Source organism: Jaculus jaculus, chromosome 7, assembly GCF_020740685.1.
Source record: "Jaculus jaculus isolate mJacJac1 chromosome 7, mJacJac1.mat.Y.cur, whole genome shotgun sequence".
Lineage (NCBI taxonomy): Eukaryota > Metazoa > Chordata > Mammalia > Rodentia > Dipodidae > Jaculus > Jaculus jaculus.
The window spans coordinates 110,165,507-110,179,263 of record NC_059108.1 but is presented as its reverse complement, the minus strand read 5'-3'; the positions used below and the strand labels follow the sequence as shown (position 1 = coordinate 110,179,263).

Genomic DNA, 13,757 nt, shown 5'->3' with positions numbered 1-13,757 from the left:
GTGCTGGTGCCCAGCCTTCAGCCTCCATAGCAATCCTCACAGTTTTCAGCCACTTCAGTTAAGAGTTGTCTTATGACAGACAAAATAAAATGATGAAAGCAGCATTAATTTTGCTGGGAAATATGAAAAAAAATACAGTTAATTTCATAAAATATTTGAAATTAACTTTGTTTTTATAAATAAATAAAATAGATTTTAAAGTTGTTGTTTTTTAGTTTTGGGTTTTTTTTTTTTTTTGGTATAGTCTCATTCTAGCCCAGGCTGACCTGGAATTCACTATGTAATCTCAGGGTAGCCTTGAACTCACAGTGATCTTCCTACCTCTGCCTCACAAGTGCTGGGATGAAAGGCGTGCTCCACCACGCCCGGTTTTGGATTTTGAAGTTTTAATTATTCTTGCTATGAAAAAAATCATTCAAGGTTATGTCAATCTTCAAGGATACACACTGGGTCATTTAAAATAACATGTTTGAAAACTTGAGCCACATCTTCAATTGCCAGCATTATGCTCTTGGTAGAATCATCTTTGTTTCTGCTTTTTACATCCCAATTATAAACTCTGGCCATATTGACTTCTATAGCAGTAAATTGATCTCGAAGAAAGTCAGGGTCTTCCTCAGGAGAATCAAGATTCTTTGTAGCAGTCGATAAATTCTTTTCTAGTCACATCTGAGCATCATCAGTGTCGTATTCAAGCAGGACATTAGCCCGGAACCACAGGCACACTGTATCAGCCGGTGGAACTGAACTGCAGCTTTGCCGTACAGGTTATCTGCCAGTATGAATCTGCTCTCCATTGGAGTGATGGACTTCTTTTTCTTCTGCATGTACTTTAGGATTTCCAACGTCTGCTTAATTTCAAGAATTTGACCTTTCAGCCTCTTTTTCTTCTGAGCGAGGTTGAGGTCTATAAACTTATACTTCTGATGCTGTTCATCCAGCATCTTTAATACTATATCTGCAGTCTCATTCCCAGGTTGTTGTTTTTTTATTTTATTTCATTTTTTTGTTTATTTTTATTTATTTATTTGAGAGCAACAGACAGAGAGAAAGAGGCAGAGAGAGAGAGAGAGAGAGTGGGCATGCCAGGACTTCCAGCCACTGCAAACGAACTCCAGACGCATGTGCTCCCTTATGCAACTGGCTAACGTGGGTCCTGGGGAATCGAGCCTCGAACCGGGGTCCTTAGGCTTCACAGGCAAGTGCTTCACCACTAAGCCATCTCTCCAGCATCCCAGGTTGTTTCATAAAAGAATCCACATCACAAACACAGCTTCAGGAATCCCTGTCCTTACCAGCAGCCATCTTGAGGAAAAACGTTTGTATTTTTTTCAAGAAAGGGTTTCACTCTGTAGTCTCAGGCTGACCTTGAACTCACAGCGATTTTCCTACTTCTGCCTCCTGAGTGTTGGAATCAAAGGTGTGTGCCATTATGCCTAGCCTGAATATAGATATTTGAGCCCCCCTTGACTAACTCACCCCTATCCCTAAGTCCATCCTTCATCTATATTATGGACATCTGTAAATTCATATACAATTAGAAGCGTGTTTCATAGTGTATTTTGTTTTTCATAGTGTTTTTTAAACTTTCCTAAAGGACTATTATATTGTATATAACCTTTGCCTCCTCTTTCCTTCACTTAATTTTATTCTTTCTCCTGCTGAAAAGTGTTACCCTAATCCATTCATTTTAACTACCATACAGTATCCCATTATGAGACTCTACAACAATTGATTAGCTTCTTCTCTGTTGAAAGACATTCAGGAATTTTCGCCAACACCGCAGTGCAGCCTGGCTCGCTCTGAGCAGACGTCTCCAGCTTTCCCCAGTAAGGGAGACAAATTGCTTCCTGCCTCCTTTCTCTAATCCCTACTACTGCTGCTGCAGGAATTTCTATGAAATGCAAATCCAAGGCTGTCACTCCCCTGCTTAAGTGAATCCTGCCACTCCTCAGCAAGAAGACATGAGGCCCCCAGTGAGCCCCTGCCTCCTCTCCCAGGTGGCCTGGGCTTTCCACTCCTCCCTCAGTGCCCCTCCCTCAGCACGGCCCCTCCCCACTTCTCTAACAGCTCATGGATGTTACAGGCTACCTCCAACCCCTGACCTCTCTATCTTTCTTTCTCTCTCTCTCTTTTCTTCATTTTTCGAGGTAGGGTCTCACTTTAGCCCAGGCTGACCTGGAATTCACTATGTAGTCTCAGACTGGCCTTGAACTCATGGCAATCCTCCTACCTCTGCCTCCCAACTGCTGGAATTAAAGGCGTGCACCTCCACACCCAGCTTCTCTCTCTCTTTTCTTGGACTGCCCTAAGCTCACCTCCACCCTCTATTATCCACTACCAGCCATCAACTAAATGCTTTTCATGAATTCTCACAGATTTCTCTCTCAACTGCCAGAAAACACTGATTTGCACCCACCTGCACTCTTATTAACTGGAGCCAATTTTAAACTTCTCTTTTCTCAGTTTCTTCATCTGTAGTAACAGTACCAGCCTCATATGCCTATCATGAGTGATAAATTTGATTGCTGATATTGATTTTGATTATTAAATCTGACCATGATATTATATAGCTCTACATTTTTCAAATCTGAAAGCATATTATTTCTTTTTTTTTTTTTTTTTTTGTTTTTCGAGGTAGGATCTCACTCTGGTCCAGGCTGACCTGGAATTAACTCTGTAGTCTCAGGGTGGCCTTGAACTCATGGCGATCCTCCTACCTCTGCCTCCCGAGTGCTGGGATTAAAGGCATGCGCCACCACGCCCGGCTTTGAAAGCATATTATTTCTACAGAATAGCTTTCCCTATACCTTACACATAAAATATAGAGCTATATAGCAAAGTAAATATCTAGTAAGAGCTCATCACATTTCATATAGTACTTAGCAACCATCATTAGCTTTATTAATTCATCTACTATAGGATATTTTATTTTACAATATTTTAAAAAGATTTATTTATTTATGTATTTACAAGCAGAGAGAGATAGAAGAGAGACAGACAGAATGGGCAAGCCAGGTCCTCAAGCCACTGTAAACAAACTCCAGATGCATGTACCATCTTGTACAACTGGCTTTACATGGGCAGTGGGGAATTGAACTTGTGTTGTTAGGTTTTGTAGACAAGTGCCTTAACCACTGAGCAATCTCTCCAGCCCTGTTTTTAAAATATTTTATTTATTTATTTAGCGATGAGAGAGAGAGAATAGGCATGCCAGGACCTCCAGACACTGCAAATGAGCTCCAGATGCATGTGCCACTTTGTGCATCTAGCTTACATGGGTACTGGGGAGTTGAAGCTGGGTCCTTAGGCTTCACAAGCAAGTGCCTTAACTGCTAAGTCATCTCTCTAGCCCTACTAAAGGATTTTATTAGGATTATTTGTTGTTGTTGTTATTGTTAGCTGCCTATCAAATAGCTTTCTCCCTCCACTAGCAATAAGTCCTTCCAAGTTGGGGATGACATCTAATTTACTAGGTTATCACTAGCAGAGGGCCTGTGACCAAAAAGGTATGTAATTACTGTCAAGTGAATAATGAATGATTCTTGGGGCTCACTGAGTTAAAAAGAGAAAGAACCGGGCATGGCAGCACACGCCTTTGAGCCCAGCACTCAGGAGGCAGAGGTAGGAGGAATGCTGTGAGGTGAAACCTGGACTAGAGTGAGACCCTACCTTGGAAAACAGTACAGTGAAAAAAGGAAAGAAGGGAGAAAGGAAGGAAGATAGGGAGGGAGGGAGGGAGGGAGGGAGAGAGGGAGGGAGGGAGGGAGAAAGAAGGAAAGAAGAAAGAAAGGAAGCAGAGAGGGTTATACTTCAGTGGTAGAGCACTTACCCAGCATGTTCATGGCTCTGGACTTGATTTCCAGTGCGAGCATGTGTGTGCACATACACGTGCACTCGTACACACACACACAAACACATTTGTTATAGATGGTGTCATATTTCCACAGGGGGGAATAAAAGCAATTTCTGGTGATTTTTTTCTTTTACCATCAAACTGTTCTTTGTTTTTGTTTGTTTGTTTCAAGGTAGGGTCTCACTCTAGCCCAGGATGACCTGGAATTCACTATGTATTCTCAGGGTGGCCTCGAACTCACAGCCATCCTCCTACCTCTGCATCCCGAGTGATGGGATTAAAAGCGTGCACCGCCACACCCGGCGAAACTTTCTTACAGTAGTTTTATTTCTTTAGGTTGGTAGTGAGTTATGCAAGCTTGTCTATAAATAGTATTAGAAAATTTATTTTTCCATTTGGTTGTTGCCTGGGAAAAAGAGTTTGTTTAAAAGTCAAAACAACAGCATCATGTTTCATTTGGCTTCGTTGCCAACTCACAGCCTTATCTAGGCATTAATTAGTACCGGCAATCTCCACGTAATTGAAGGCACAGTTTCTGAAAGCTGAAGACGTATGAATGCAGATCTGCCAGCAGAAAGGGCTTTCTCTTGCTCTCTTGCTGTTAAACAAACAAACAAATAAATAAATAGATAAATAAATAAATAAAAATAACCTTCTGGGGGCTGGAGAGATGGCTTAACAGTTAAGGTGTTTGCCAGCAAAGCCAAAGGATCCCAGTTTGACTCTCCAGGAACCACGTACACCAGATGCACAAGGTGGTGCATGCATCTGGAGCTTGTTTGCAGTAGCTGGGGGCCCTGGTGCTCCCATTCTCTCTCTCTCAAATAAATAAATAAATTTAAAAAACATATTTTAAAAAAGCTTCTGACCCAGAAGGATGAGTGCTTGGAGAGGACGGATGAGGATAGCAAGGCAACTTTGCTTTAGCCTCCTTTCCTTTGCCTCAGCCTTTCTCAGCTGGTGGAAACCCGGGCCCAATCCTGGGCCTTGCAGGGCTTCTCACACATTCTGTGTCACCAGTCAGACTGGATCCCCTGTCCTTTGACCAGTGGCTTTCCCCATCTTCCCAGTCACACAGCAGCCCACTTTCAGCACCGGAGCTAGTGGAAGTCGAGAAGCAGCTCCTGCTGCCACCGCAGAGCAGAGTGCCCGACCTCCCGTCTCTGAGCCAGCTGCCTCCAGATGCGGGTGCTGTCATGTCCTGCTGCATCCGGGCTCCTGGGATGATGGTGCCTGAGCACACGTGAGCACACTCTGCATCGACTGCTCTCTGGTCACTGCACTCTGTGTGGGCACCGCACTCTGTGTAGACACTGCTCTTCCAAATAAATAAATAAAAATATTTTTTAAACATTTTTTATTTTTATTTACTTATTATTATTATTTTATTATTATATATTATTATATTATATTATTATATTGCATTATTTTTTATTTACTTATTATTATTATTTTATTATATAATATTATATTATTATATTATATATATATTTTTTTTTATTGACAACTTCCATAATTGTAAACAATATCCCATGGTAATTCCCTCCCCCCCCCACTTTCCCCTTTGAAACTCCACTCTCCATCATATCCCCTCCCCTTCTCAATCAGTCTCTTTTATTTTGATGTCATCATCTTTTCCTTCTATTATGATGGTCTTGTGTAGGTAGTGTGAGGCACTGCGAGGTCATGGATATCCAGGCCATTTTGTGTCTGGAGGAGCACATTGTCCTACCCTTCCTTTGGCTTTTACATTCTTTCCGCCACCTCTTCCACAATGGACCCTGAACCTTGGAAGATACTTCAGTGCTGAGCACTCCTCTATCACTTCTCAGCACCATGGTGCCTTCTGAGTCAACCCAAGGTCACTGCCATCTGAAAAGAGAAGTTTCTCTACCAAAAGTGGGAGTAACAATAATATATGGATATGAAAATTAAAAGAGTGCTTACTGGGCACTTTAGTGAGCATAGTATATACATTTAGCCAGACACCAGCAGACATTACACCCCTAAGGCTCATGACTACCCATGTTGTAAGTTTTCAGTATCAGGGATGTATTCCCTCCCATGGAGTGGGCCTCCAGTCCAATTAGAGAGTGGTTGGTTTGTCCCATAACATACATGCCACTATTGCACCCATGGCTCATTTAACCTGGCTGGCCAAATGTAAGGCATGCAGTGCCCACTTGTTTGGGCTTTTTTTTTTTTTTTTTTTTTTTTGAGGTAGGGTCTCACTGTAGCCCAGGCTAACCTGGAATTCACTCTGTAGTCTCAGGGTAGCCTTGAACTCATAGTGATTCTCCTACCTCTGCCTCCCAAGTGCTGGGATTAAAGGCGTGCGCCACCACACCCAACTTCTATTGTGACTGCTTTTATAGTACACTTGGAACTTGAGTGGAAAATCATTGAGATTTTGATTGGAAATGATTTCTTGAGAGGGCTTATATTGGCTTCTTGCAGATACTTGATGCACTCAGTAGACAGGAGCAGTTTGGTCAGTTTGTCTTGAGGGTCTCAGGATGTGTAGTCAGTATAAATCTGGGCTGCAGGATCACATAAGGGCATGAGCTCTCAGGAGGAACTTCTTCCATTCAGCATCAGGCTGAAGATAGTCAGTTCTGCACTGGCCCCTTTGGTGAGGGATGTCTGCTTAACTCTGAATTGAGATTGTAGGGGGGTGGCCCAAGATTTCCTCTGCCCCAAAGGGCTTTGGGTTTTGTCTCACATGGTTGTCAAAAGTGAGAGTAAGGTCGCCGGTTTTCTGCAGTTGTCCTTCAGCACTTTTCCTTTGCTTTGGCTTCTGAATGTGCTTACATTCTTGGCAGCTCAGCAATACCTTGAAAAAAAAAATATATGTTATCTAGTATTTGTAGGTTGTAAGACAGAGGTTTAGGCTATCTTGGCTGACACAATATCAGGGCAGAAGTCCTCGTTTGCTATTTATTTTTTTATTTATTTTGGTTTTTCAAGGTAGGGTCTCACTCTAGCCCAGGCTGACCTGGAATTCACAATGGAGGGTCAGGGTGGCCTCGAACTCATGGCGATCCTCCTACCTCTGCCTCCCCAGTGCTGGGATTAAAGGCATGCGCCACCACGCCTGGCTTCTCGTTTGCTATTTATTCTTCCTACTTGGAGGATGTTTGTTCCTTTGTTTATGTGTGTGCATGTTCACGTGTGCGAGTCCAGGCATAGACATGTTACAGTGCACATGTGAAGGTCATGGATTGCTCTGAGGTCGGCCCTCGCCTCCCACCTCATCGGAGGCAGGGTCACTCCTGGTCATCCATTGCTCCTTTCATGAGCTCCTACATTCTACCTCTGACTTCCTTCTCATTGTAGGTACCCTGGGGCGATTGAAGCCTGCCATAGCTTCCAGCTTTTAGATGGCATCTGGGGATCAAAACTCAGGTATTCAGAGTTGTGAAGCAAGTGATTTATCCACTCCCCAGCCCAAGAATGTTGTATGATAGTTTGTTATGAATGTTAATTAATTATTTATTTGTTAGAACCCACTGTGTTCAGTTTAGGATGACCAGATTTAGCAAAAATAAAAACACCAGATAAGACAGACAAAACAATGAATGTTTTAGTATTAATATGTCCCACTTAATATTTAGGATATATTAAAAATTATTCATTGTTGGGCTGGAGAGATGGCTTAGTGGTTAAGCACTTGCCTGTGAAGCCTAAGGACCCTGGTTCAAGGCTCAATTCCCCAGGTCCCACGCTAGCCAGATGCACAAGGGGGTGCATGTGTCTGGAGTTCATTTGCAGTGGCTGGAGGCCCTGGTGTGCCCATTCTCTCTCTCTCCCTCTATCTCTCTCTCTCTCTCTGTCGCTCTCAAATAAATAAAAAATGAACAAAAATTTTTTTTAAATTATTCATTGTTTCGTGGAAATCCAACATAACTTTATTTTACCTAGAAGTCCTAGTTCTGTGTCTAAGCTGGTTGATAAAATTATTTGAATCAATAGTTACCTTTTTAGGAGAAGTAGACACTGAGTGATTATTTGCGGTGTTATCGATATAATTGCCTAACTCAGACTTGGTGAGCAATATGATATCTTATTTTATGTCTAGTACTTGGGTTAAAAACTACTAAGGAGTTGCTAAAATATCTCATGTTTTATGACCTAGACTATAATGCTGCCTTCTTATCATTCCAGAAGGGAAGCTATGGCAGGAGGATTGTGAGTTCAAGGCTAGCCTGGGCTCCATAGGGAGCCCCTATCTCAACCCCACCTCCCCTGAAGTCCATGAGCACAGACTGAGTTCCTCAGCAAGTCAACCAAACAGAAGCCACATTTAATGAGGTTTTTCTGTTATTGGCAACTGACCACAGCTACAAACGATTTATGATCTAACTCAACAATGACTAATCTTCAATGAGGCATTATTTAAAAACAGATAAGTTGCCAAGATAGATGAAAACTCTCATGGTTACTGAGTAGTCATTAAATGAAATCATAAGATGACAAACTAAGAGCCATATGAAATTGGATATAGAGAAAGAAAAACACAAACAAACAAACAAACAAAAAACCAAAATAGCCAAAAACACTTCCAAAGGCTAAAAAGATGACTTTGGGAATTGGCCTCCTGGTTTTCAAATAGTCTGGCTACTCCTGGGGAAGCAACCCTGTGGTGAGTGTGATACAGCCTCCGCCTAGGGAGTTCGACTTACAGGCTTGGAAGCTTTGTTTAGGTTCTTTGATCTTGAAGTTTTTAATTACATATAATTGCTTCTTTTATCTATTGTACTTGACTTTCTTCCCTTATTCCTGGCACAGCATAATGACTTTGTTCTAATAAAATACCTGTGACTTCTCTTCATCCTAACTCTTTCACCTGCTCCCTTGTTCACTGGGCATCTATTGCTACAATACTAACAAGGCAGCTTAAGTGTTTCCCAAGCTGTCATATAACATGGTGTTGATCTTTCCTTAGACCGCCTCCTGCCGCTTCAACAATAGCCAACCAAAAGTGCAAGGATCTTTCGAGAAGTTACTCACAGCCATACTAAAGACAGTATCAGATAGAAATCTGTTTCTGATTTTCTTGGAGATTTCCCAGGTGTATGTGGGCATGAAGAAAAAGATTAAAAAGAACTTCGATTGAGAGTTGCTGGGGCTGGCAAGATGGCTCAGTGGATAAAGTGCCTGCTGCGCAAGAATGAGGTCCTCAGTTTGGATCCCTAGGGCCCATGTAAATGCCAGGTTGGTGTGGTAACTCACCAGTGAGCTCAGCTCTTGTTAGGTAGAGATGAAGATTCCCAGGGAAACTAGCTGAATCTATGAGCCCTAGGTTCAAATAAATAAGGTGGACAGCCAGGCATGGTAGTGCACACCTTTAATCCCAGCACTTGGGAGGCAGAAGTCAGAGGATCACTGTGAGTTCGAGGCCACCCTGAGACTACATAGTGAATTCCAGGTCAGCCTGGGCTACAGTGAGACCCTACCTCAAACATTAAAAAAATAAAAAATAAGGTGATGGAGGAAGACACTCCATGTCAACCTTTGGCCTCCACACACATGCATACCCAAGTGCATGTGCATGTACACTCACATACTCACACGCATGCAAACATGCACATATACATGCATGTACACCTTACACATGTCAATAAAAGAGTTGCTGTGCTTTTATTATTATTATTATTATTTGGTTTTTCAAGGTTGGGTCTCACTCTAGCTGAGGTTGACCTGGAATTCACTATGTAGTCTCAGAGTGACCTCGAACTCATAGCAATCCTCCTACCTCTGCCTCCCACGTGCTGGGATTAAAGGCATGCACCACCATGCCCGGTTTGCTATGCTTTTAAAACATAGGCAATAGTATGAAATGCTGATGTAGACTTTAACTAGTAAGAGTAACTCGCTCTTAGTATGTTTGTGAAGCTACTGATTTATTTGTTCTGAAAGGAGTACATAACACAAAAACATTCAAATCCTGCAGGGTCTTACAAGTAGCATGTAGCAAATTTTCTATTAAATAGAAAAAAATCAATTAAAGTATCAATTAGACTTTTTGATTCAAAGGTCCCAGCAACTCTCAAGGCCCAATTGTTTAAAAATAAATACTAAGGGCTGGAGAGATGGCTTAGCGGTTAAGGCGCTTGCCTTCAAAGCCAAAGGACCTTGGTTCAATTCCCCAATACCCATCTAAAACTAGCCACATACAAAGTGGTGCATGTGTATGAAGTTTGTTTGCAAGTGGCAAGAGGTCCTGGGACACCCATGCTCACTCTCTTTCTCTGTTTCTCAAATAAATAAGTCAACAGTGGAACAGAATAGAGGACCAAGATGTAAGCCCAGGGAGCTATAGCCACCTGATATTTGATAAAAATGCCAAAAATACTCATTGGAGAAAAGACAGCCTCTTCAGCAAATGGTCTTGGGAAAACTGGATATATATCTGCAAAAGGATGAAAATAGATTCTTCTCTCTCGCCATGCACAAGAATTAAGTCCAAATGGATTAAAGACCTTAACATCAGACCTGAAACTCTGAAACTGCTAGAGGAAGAAGTAGGGGAAACCCTTCAACATATTGGTCTTGGCAAAGACTTTCTGAATACAACCCCAATTGCTCAGGCAATAAAACCACAGATTAATCACTGGGACCTCATGAAATTACGAAGATTTTGCACTGCAAAGGACACAGGGAAAAAAGCAAAGAGGCAACCTACAGAATGGGAAAAAATCTTCGCCAGCTATATATCTGATAGAGGATTAATATCTAGGCTATACAAAGAACTCAAAAAGTTAAATAATAAGGAATCAAACAAGCCAATCAAAAAATGGGCTATGGAGCTAAATAGAGAGTTCTCAAAGGAAGAAATACGAATGGCATATAAGCATCTAAACAAATGTTCTACATCACTAGTCATCAGGGAAATGCAGATTAAAACTACATTGAGATTCCATCTCACTCCTGTCAGATTGGCCACCATCATGAAAACAAATGATCATAAATGTTGGCGGGGATGTGGAAAAAGAGGAACCCTTCTACACTGCTGGTGGGAATGCAATCTGGTCCAGCCATTGTGGAAATCAGTGTGGAGGTTCCTAAAACAGCTAAAGATTGATCTACCATATGACTCAGCTATAGCACTCCTAGGCATATATCCGAAGGAATCATCTCATCTCCTTAGAAGTACATGCTCAACCATGTTTATTGCTGCTCAATTTATAATAGCTGGGAAATGGAACCAGCCTAGATGTCCCTCAACTGATGAGTGGAGAATGAAGATGTGGCACATTTATACAATGGAGTTCTACTCAGCGGTAAAGAAAAATGAAGTTATGAAATTTGAGGAAAAATGGATGGATCTGGAAAGGATTATACTAAGTGAGGTAACTCAGGCCCAGAAAGCCAAGTGCCACATGTTCTCCCTCATATGTCGATCCTAGCTACAGATGATTGGGCTTCTGCATGAGAAGGAAAATACTTTGTAGCAGAGGCCACTAAGTTAAAAAGGAGATATAAAGAGAAGAGAAAGGAAGGGAGGAGGGTACTTAATAGGTTGGTATTGTATATATGTAAGTACAATGATTGAGATGGGGAGGTGATATGATGGAGAATGGAATTTCAAAGGGGAAAGTGTAGAGGGGGAGGGAGGGTATTACCATAGGATTTTTTTTATAATCATGGAAACTGTTAATAAAAATTTAAAAACAAAAAATAAATAAAAATAAATAAGTCAAAATATTTTGAAATACTTATAGAGTGCCTTGAAAGGAAGAGAGCTCTTCCTAGCTATATATGCACAAACACACAGAATGTGTGTTCATTTATACTATAGGATGGGCTATAGTATAATGAATATAGTATATACCACATGATAATGAATAGAGAAAGAGTTCCAGGGTTAGAGGCCAGTTATCAAAGAACACTTTTGGGGCTGGAGAGATGGCTTAGTAGTCAAGGTGTTAGCCTGTGAAGCCTAAGGACACGTGTTTGATCTCTCTCCAGATCCTACATAAGCTGGATGCACAAAGGAGAAACAAGTGCAAGGTCTCACATGTGTACTAGGTGGCGCAAGCATCTGGCGTTTGATTGTAGTTGCTGTGGTCCTAGAGTGCCACTCCTCTTTCTCTTTCTCGCTCCCTCTAAAATAAAAAAAGAAAAAAGAACACTTTTGTTCCCAGGATAATGCCAAAACCTAATAGCACTTCATCACTTCAGTCCTGTGACCATGTTTAGAAAATTCATTAGCTGTTCAACTATGACTATTTGACGGAACTCTATGGAGTTGCCAATATTTTACCTCTTTGATCTACAAAATAGGCAGCTCTTTTGTATCATTCAACCTAACAGTCTTCTTACCTCCTTTTTGCTTCATCTTCCAAAGGATTAAAGTAAATAACTCCTTTTGTAAGAAAACCCATAACCTAATGGTTAAGGATTCAGGCAATAGATATAACAGTACCTGGATTTGGATCTTGGCTCTGTGGCTGTGTAGCTATGTAGACCCTGGAAGGTTCTGAGTTTTGGAGTGTGGGAGTTCCCCACCTATAAAATGTGGGCAAGAATAGTACCTCCCTCAGGTGGTTGTTATAAAATTGAAATGAAATGAGAGAGATAAAGTATCTCACACACTGTCTGACATACAGTAAGCTCTTAGTCACATCAGCTCTTTCCAGAGCACACATCCTCCCAGGATAAAGACCATAGCTCCCGTGGTGAATGTCTAGGGCATGTCCCAGCTCCTGCTCTGCTCTCTTTTCTGGAGCACACATCCTCCCAGGATGAAGGCACTAAAATGGCATGTCAACATCGAGTGTGCATACTTCAGTGAGGGAATGCCATCAGGTGGAAGAAATAAATGACTCCTCGTAATTTTCAAGTTTTCCATCTCCGTGGAAGTCAGCTGGCTTCTGCGCACTTCATTTACAGTATAGCAGCCAATTCAAAATGAAATGCTTGTGTTGTAATTTGAAAATTAAGTACATCCCAGAGGATCCACATGCTGAGCACACATCATCTGTGAGATCAGTCACAGGGATGGTTTGGGGAAATGTACTCACTGCTCAAAGCCTGGGTCTCCTCAAAGGTCAGAGCTTGTGAAGGAGGCCGTGAGAGGGCTACAGCCGAACACGCTGGGTCACATGCAGCTAGCTGTCGCATTTGTATTACAAGGCAGGGATGTATACATTTTTAACTTATTTATTTATTTGAAAGAGGCAGATAGAGAAAAAGAATGGGCATGCCAGAGCCTTCAGCCACTGCAAACGAAATCCATAGGCATGTGCCACCTTGTGCATCTGACTTATGTGGGCCCTGGGAAATCAAACCTGGGTCCTTAAGCTTTGCAGGCAAATGCCTTAACAGCTAAGTCATCCCTCTAGCCCCAGTTTCTTTTCTTTATAAAATATTTATTTATTGGTTTGATTTGCCAGATCCTTCATAAGCAAGATGCATATGATGGCTCATGTATCTGGAGTTTGCAGTGGCTAGAGTGGCCCTGACATGTCCATTGTCTCTCTCTCTCTTCCTGTCTCTCTAATAAATAAATAAATAAAAATAAAATATTAAAAACCCTCCACTCCAAAATATTCATTAACAATATTTATTCATTCATTCATTCATTCATTCATTCATTCATTTATTTGAGAGAGAGAGAGACAGAATAGGCATACCAGGGCCTCTAGCCGCTGCAAATGAACTCCAGACGCATGTGCCACCTGTTGCATCTGGCTAACGTGGGTACTGGGGAATCAAACCTGGGTCCTTAGGCTTCATAGTCAAATGCTTTAACTGCTAAGCCATCTTTCCAGTCCCTGAATATAATTTCTTTCTTTCTTCTTTTTTCTTTTTTCTTTTTTATTTAGTTTTTTGTACTGGGATTAAAGGCATGCACCAACATGCCTGGCTCATAGTTTCTCATTATGGCATTACATTT

At 41.6% G+C, this 13,757-nt stretch overlaps 1 pseudogene; it reads right to left on the bottom strand.

Moving 5' to 3' along the window:
* Window positions 1-426: 426 nt before the first annotated feature.
* LOC123462342 lies at window positions 427-12,243 on the bottom strand (annotated as a pseudogene).
* Between the last annotated feature and the right edge of the window lie 1,514 nt (window positions 12,244-13,757).